This window comes from Pinus tabuliformis, chromosome 6 (genome assembly GCF_031772625.1).
Source record: "Pinus tabuliformis cultivar Carrire ecotype Pingquan chromosome 6, CPIR1, whole genome shotgun sequence".
Lineage (NCBI taxonomy): Eukaryota > Viridiplantae > Streptophyta > Pinopsida > Pinales > Pinaceae > Pinus > Pinus tabuliformis.
The window spans coordinates 537,537,356-537,545,403 of NC_142292.1; positions in this window are offsets into that span (position 1 = coordinate 537,537,356).

Below are 8,048 nucleotides of genomic sequence, written 5' to 3' on the forward strand. Positions count from 1 at the left end.
GGACATAATAGGTGAGATCGTTCCTCACTCCTCTAAACAGCATAGGTATATCCTCACTGCAACTGACTATTTTACTAAATGGGTAGAGGCAGTTCCTCTCAAGACAGCCAATTCTGAAAATATTATTGAATTCATAGATCAGTTTATCATTACTAGGTTTGGATTGCCAACGGCCTTAATATTCGATAACGCTTCATATTTTTCTGGAAATACCATGACTGAGTTCGCACTCAAAAGAGGGTTCAAACTAAAGTATTTTGCCAACTACTATCCGCAAGGTAATGGGTTGGCTGAATCAACGAACAAGAACCTAATTAGGATTATCAAAAAGACAGTCGACCAAAGCCAAAAGAATTGGCATAAAGCGCTAGTAAACGCCCTATGGGCAGACAGAATTACAAAGAAAGCCTCTATCAGCGCTTCTCCCTTTAATTTAGTTTACGGGAGAGAAGCAGTTCTTCCTACCCACTTAGTCATTCCCTCCTTGTCCTTAGTATAATACATTGATGAAGTATCCACTTCCCCCTTACAACTAAGGCAAACGGAAATAATCAAGCTAGAAGAACAACGAGAACAGGCCAAGAAAACCCACGCTCACCACCAAGCACTGATAAAATCCTCTTTTGATTCGAACATACTGACCAGAAAAAACTTTCAGATGGGAGATCTAGTTTTGAAGTGGGATAAGGCTCACGAAGAGAAGGGCAAACATACGAAATTCCAGAAGCTATGGCTTGGTCCTTTTCAAATCGTAGAAGTCATAGGCCCATCGACTTTTGTGTTGCAGGACTTGACAGGCAAGAGAGATTCTCTACCTGTAAACGGACAAATCCTCAAAATGTATTTTCCATAGAAGGTTATCCTTCTAATTTTTGTAGGATAATTTTAGTTTTATTTTAGTTTTATTTTTTAAATATAAATAAGGTTGGTTGTGAGTGATCATAAATTGTATTTATGAAGTATATACCATTTCTCTATCAGATTTTGATTTCACTTGTATAAATAGTAAAACTTTTCGAAAAATCTGACTTTTATTATTGACAGGTAGAGTTAACTTTAGCCTGAATGTGATGTTAGTTTCAACTTTACAAAGAAATCTGGGATGAAGGTAACTTTTGGCAAAAAATTGTTCTATGCCAACGCAATGAAAAGTATCATCAATAGCAAAATAAGTATTCTCTGCAAAACTGCTGTTCTTAAACTCTATTATTGTCGTCCAGAGCTTTCTTAAGGAAAAACAATGACTTCCTCCCTGTTAAGGAAAATCGCAGCATCCAGAGAAACAATCCAAGAAAACACTATATCTCAAAGAATAAGAGGTCTCATCACGAGCCGGCTTATCATGATCACAGATATTATAACTTGCTAACTTTGCCACTACTGTCTATCAAAACAGGGCAACGACTCAAGATTGTTGCAATCAAAAGACAAGGGGTCTCATCGCGAGCCAGTTTGTTCAGCAAAAGTGTAAATCAAGTGAATGACTGTGTCATAATTTGGCCACCAAACCAAGACATTGTTCTTTAGAGAATAAAAAATTAAAAAGGAAAGAAAAAGTGTCAAAAGGGTTTTTCTCTGGAATGTTGTAAATAACCTCAAGCAGGAAAAAGGATCATTGCTGGATAATATGGTAACCCTGTCGAGGCTATGGACGCTTGCGGGCAGCAGAGGCTCTACCTACGACAAATGAGCATACTTTACAAAGCCAGTACACAGGGAATACCTTATTTTGTCTTTGAAAAGGCTGAGTAATGTCTAGGTGTAAATACAAGAAATAACCCAGAGGAAGCAAACAATCGGAATGAAATAAAAAGTTGTGACGAAACATCATTGACAGGATAAGGGGTAATACTCTATCTGTCCATAACAAAATTTAGGCATAAGAAAACTTTTCTGTTTTGGAAGTGAAAATGCAATAGAACAAGCAGAGATAACTGGTTCTTCACAGTGAATCGCCATTGTTGTGGTCACCAACAACCCCCCTTCTTCGCTTGACATTAGCAATAACGTTAAGCAAAGAGGGGACCCTGAACAACAAAAAATCCCAAAAAATATTTTTTTAAAGTTTTTATATTTCTCTCCCTAAGGCTTAAATCGCATCGCAAAGAAAGGCCGAAGCATGGCTCGAGCGCGAAAAGCAAGACCGCGAATGAGCGATGCGAAGTTCATCGCGTCGCATACATCACACGCGCCCCTTTAAAAGAAGACCTTCGAAAAACGCCGACCGCCGATATGCGATATCGCAAATCGCAAGCATCGCGCTATACGACATAACCATCAAACAAAATTTGCGATATCTGCGATGGCAGCGATTTGCGATCTGCGATGGCAGCGATTTGCGATCTGCGATCTGAAAAGACTTATCACACGACAAGCCCAGGATTAAGTGCGCGCCTTGAAGGAATTTAATGACCTCATGCTTGAGTATCAAGGAATGATTGCATCACATTTATCGAAGAGTCAAGTCATGATGCATGTCAGGATTGCGCATTCATTAGAGTTTAATGCTTTCATGTCAATCTTTTCATTTCCCTTCTTCTTTGCGTAGACTGCAAGACACGCAACTGATATAAATCTATATGCAGGAAACATCTGAGAGAAAGGGGAAAGCGCCAATCAAACAGCAGAGAGAAGATGCCTCCGCAAACGAATGCCGCATGCAGCAGGACCGCAGATTCCAGACTATCAGACAACCGGCACTGATGAAATTAGACTATCCAGGACTCAGAGTCAAAGGCGCACAAAAGCAGCGTGTTCAGAAAAGATCCTGAAGCTCAGACTTGGTAAAGCAGAGAAAGAAGCGCATGAGAAGGAAGACGCTTCAGGAAAACCTGGAACAAAGAAAGGAAACAATTCTTAAAACAGGGGGATGTCCATACAGCACGACTCCTAACCCGCTCAGTCATTCGCACAACCGGAAACCAAAACAACAACAACAAAATCAGTTCGAGAAGAACCTAGGTTGTGCTAAGTATACACGCGGCGAATACACCCAGCTAGAGAAAGGTTTTCGAAAATATCTTCTGGTCTGTCAGAAGGGAGTGCCAACTCCTGTTATTTCCACTTTTATCTCCCGAGCAAAAGAAGAAGGCAGTCAGCCGACTCTTCCCAGGAAAACGTTGCGCTGTTGACAACACTAAAGAGAATATACAGAAACGATCAGAAATTAGATTTAAAGAGTTTTAGAAATAAATTTGCTTTTAGTAAAGGGCGGTCATTTGAAGCCGATTCCCTAGATTCGTGTAAATAATATCAATTAGCTAGTAGTATTTAACCCTTCTCATGGTTTTTGGAGAAGGGTCCGGAAATCTGTCAAAAAACTCATCCTCAGAACATGCACTTCTGCACCCTCAGAGGAGGTTTTTGATGAATGGATGGATCAAGATTTATTTATGTTTGCATTTTAATATCTGTTACCGATGTTGCACTTCTGTACTCTTAGCAGATGTTATAACAAGTAGAAATAAATCATTATTACTTGAAGTTTATTGGTGAAGTTAGTCATAAATGGTACTTTTATCTCTTGACTAGATTCTGCTAGTATCCCTAAAGTGATATGTAGCTGAGTTCTTTATATGTTATTGTATGAATGTCTGCATTACCATTTGGCACTTCTGTACGGTGGGATCATTTAATCATGCTTAACATATAGAAAACTGATTATGCGATATGTTTTTCACAACTATTCTGCCTAACTTCTTATGCAGAACGGTTTATCTTTATTGGTTTATATTCTGATATGAGTTGAATGATCTTTATTACCAGCTGCTGTTAGAAATCTTTCTAGATCGCATAAACAAAAGAAAAACACCCCGGGTTAGCATAGATCAGATGTATTTCTCTTCATTAGATTACATTAGCATAGAGTTAGTTTAGCAGTTAAAATCAACACTAGTTTAGAAAAACCTCTAGATTAATATCATCAGACTCTACGCACACACACACACCCATCACATTGGGAAACTGGTCCCATTACCCCCAGTCGGACCCGCTACTCCAAACGGGCAAGGAGCCGCCAACCAGGTTCTGGACCGGGTGGGTATCCCCCTTGTTGTTGACCCGACTTCGGGGCCCTCAACAGGGGGTTGTAGCTCCCTTCCAGGAGAAGCTGGAGAACGAGAGAAGGTTGTAGCCTTCTGCAGGTAGAAGCCTACATACTGGTATAAGACTGCACCAGTACAAAAATATTGTAAAAAGAAGTTTCTTATTAAAATAAGATAGAGACGAATTGCAGCAGGTGGTTTTCACCCACATTGGGTTTCCACCTTATATCATGGTGTTCATGTGTGTTTCTTATGTGTGATGATATATTCTATTTTATTGCACCTTTTTACTGGTTACATGGTTAATGAAGTTCTGATGCACTAATTAAAGATCAACATATGATGGATTAACTGAATCATAAGTTTACTAGATATACGCTAGTTTAATTAAACAAAGTTGCATTTACACGTGAGTTCCCTTAACTGAAGTAGCGTATATGTATCTGAGTATGAAAATGAAAAAGTGTTTGATTTTCTAATACTGATTCCCCCCCCCACTATTATTTCCAACATTTACAACTTCATGCTTTAAGGGGCAACTGTTACAAATCCATTTGGGCACATCAACCCCAAATTACATATTGGTACTATTAGGACCTATCAAACCCTAGTGCAGTTGTTACATGCCCTAAGTCATCAAAATGCTTTACTTCCCAAGAAGTTCCATCATTGAAAACATCCAAAAACTACCTCTAAGAAGATCAGCGTAGGTAGGCCTTCATTAGGGTGTGTTGCATTGCAAACCATACACTGACAGGGTGTTATGTAGCGCACTTGGTCCCTCTTTGGCCTGCGCTAAGAGAATTTGAGCAAATTTCCATGAGGGTTTGAAGATTCCTTATCCATTAGAAGCCTCTAGAAGTTTCTCAATGCCACCTGCTCCTTTGAGTTCGCATTTGGATGAGAAAAGGAATTAGGAAACATCATTCCCATATCCCTTCTTCCATGGAACTGATTTCTAAATTTAGAAAGGCATTCATTACCTCCATTGATGGCATAATCTCCTTTACTCACCTATAAATAGATCACTCATATAAGAGATCTCGATTGAAAAATATTGAGTTGTAAGGAGATGCTGGTGATATGAGATTAGAATTGAGTGCAAGTATTGTCATAGTGTTGGAGTGTCTTGCTTTTCACAAGGCTGATGAAGGATTGAATTGGAAGGATGACACTGGATCGAGCTCATATGGGTTGTAATCTTTCCTCTTATCAATAAAGTTTTCAAAATTTTTCCCTTATGCTTGTGTTATATGTTAATGCTTTCATATGTATATCATGTTTTTGATTCCATGTTATTTATAAGCGATAGATCATTATGCTTTGACGAGTTTTTATTTCTGTAGTTGTGCAAGTACTTCTCAAGTGATTTAAGTACGGGAAGGAGCAACGAAATCGGTCAGGGGAGATAAGGAACAAGCGGAAGCTACAAGTAGGTTCTCTATTTTCTTATTTTATCTATTGTTTATATGAAAGGTTAAGATTAATTTGTCTGTTGTTTCTAGACCTGCTACTAGATCTAGAGGGTTAGGCATTTGTCCAAGAACACTAAATATTCCTAAAACACTTGGTACATTAAGTATTGTACTGACAATCCTCGTGCATCGCTAGCAAAAACTTAGACGACTTTGAACAAAGAGTTTAGTAAACTCAAATATGACTCACAGTCAGTGATTGAATTTAAATATATCATGATGAAGGTTGAGGAGACACCTTGGTACTTTAATCAAAGGTTGAAGTTCCATATCAGACAGGATAACATGCAGATCTTAGATAGATAGCATCGTGACTAGTTTATAGCATCACTTTTGCCCCATTTGAGAATCACCCTGTCACAACAGAAGATAGATACACATGAAGAAGCCTTGGAGATTGCGATGAGGTTGCACGCTAATGAGGCTCATCATTGGGTAAATATATGGACTTTAATACACCTCCAATATTACTAAAATCAACTCTTCTCATAATTCCTTACATGTTTTAATTATATTTTACTTAATGAGATGAGTAAAAGTAAGATGTTATGTCTAGTGGTCTAATGTGCATTGATTGCAAGTTTTTGGGAGAAACACATGGAAAATTTGGCTAATTAAGGTGTACGAACTCAAATGAGACAAGAAGAAGAGATTATAGTAGATGGATCTTCCTCATTAAATCCTCACTCATTCGAATATCCCTCAATCAACTCAAACTAGCTCAGAGTTGCAGGCAACCGAGTCATGAAGATCATTGGCAGCCGAGTCAATGATAGTTAAGAAGCAGTTCCTCTTGAGTTTGGGAGCCAAGCCTCCCTAGATTTAAAGAAGTTGTTGGAAACTTCAGTTCTATAAATAAGGAGGCCTAGAACCTCACTAGGATTCAGATTTTTTATGTAAGAGCACCAAGCATTTTTGAGTTGAAGGATTGTGAAAAAACATTGCTATGTAATGTTTTGATATGATAATGAGAATGAAAATTTCCTTGATCTAGCACTAATTTGACTAAGAGGGCTGAAGCTCCTGGGTTAGGGCCCAACCCTAGCATCAGAGGTTCCTCTTATTGTACTTGTATGCTTAGGTTATGTCATAGATTAATTGTTGAATTGATTTTGGCTTTGTTTCATTGCAAGTATTGGTGAATTTGATTAGTTTGCTTCCATTTGTGTATATCTTTAGCAGTAGATTTAGAGAGATAAAGGAATACCAAAAAGGCTGATAGCAAGTGGATCTTGCCTCACTCCTCCCTTTAGAGACCATGGTTTGAGGAAAAACTCCTATTCAGCCCCAAAAAGACAGAATTCTGATTTCTGGTGGAATTTAGGGTTTTTCTGCTAATTAGGCCAACATCTTTTCAGTTTTCAAGAATAGGTTTTAGTTGTTATTTCTGATATCTCCATATTTGTATTAGATCTCATGGTGTTTCACAATATTCTGCAAGTATTTCCATGCATGAACTAGGCAACTAAATAATGGAATTTTGTTTTCTTATGATTGGAAATTTCTTGTTTGACATGATTCATGGGTAAATGCCAGTGATGTATGTATTCCAAGAGTTTCAATAGTGCAGGAAGATATCGTTTCAGCAGCCCTAGCCTAACCTCATCCATCCATGATCACCAAAATCCACTAAGTCCATAAACCGATTTATCATTCCATAAGAACAAATTTCCATGTTTATTGAGCAAATCCAACCATCTTACAAACTTTGGTTTAAGTTCTGAGGAAGTCCTAGCCACCCCCTTGCCTTACTTCCTCCATCATTCACCTTCCCTATTTCCTATACCACCTTCCATATCATGTAGGTGTATTAGGACATCCTGTAGGATGACTTTTAGTGGCATGTTTTGAGGTCGATTTGTGGAAAATGGATCCAGAAAGATAGGAAAAGACCTATGCTTGCCTCTAAATCCATCTGACCCTTCACAACCATCTCTCTCTACACCTAACCCACTTGCCATACAACCAAGAAGAATTAGCATTCATATGTTCACAAAAAGAGGATAAAAAGGAAAAAAAGGTTATTGTGTTCATTCATATGCACAACAGTAAAGTGGTTGATTATCTCAGATTGCATGCTTAAGGAGTTAGGATTACACATATGTTAGCTTAGAATTATTCTAAAGCAAGATCTCTTAACAAATAGTTAGATGAGTGGTGTGTTCAAAACATTTATTTCAGTATTTCATTACTGCAGTAGATACTATTTCAATTCTCTCAATTAGGGTAAAATTCCCCTTTCTCCATTGGTAATTAAAATTCTTCTAAATCAATAGAAGGTTGGTTTGAGAAACCCTAGTGGTCTATCGCCAGCTCAGCAGTGAAAAAAAGTGGACCCATTACATCTACTTGTGTATACAACATTGTCACCTCCAAGTTTGTACGAACCCCGGGTTGATAAAGTAAAGTTGGTAGCCCCAGGAGTTGCAGCATTCTTCCTGCAATACTGTTGCTCATCACTTTTTGGCACCATTGTCAGGGAGGTGTATGAGTAGATGTGATTTCTGCTTTCTTTCTTCCATTTCTTATC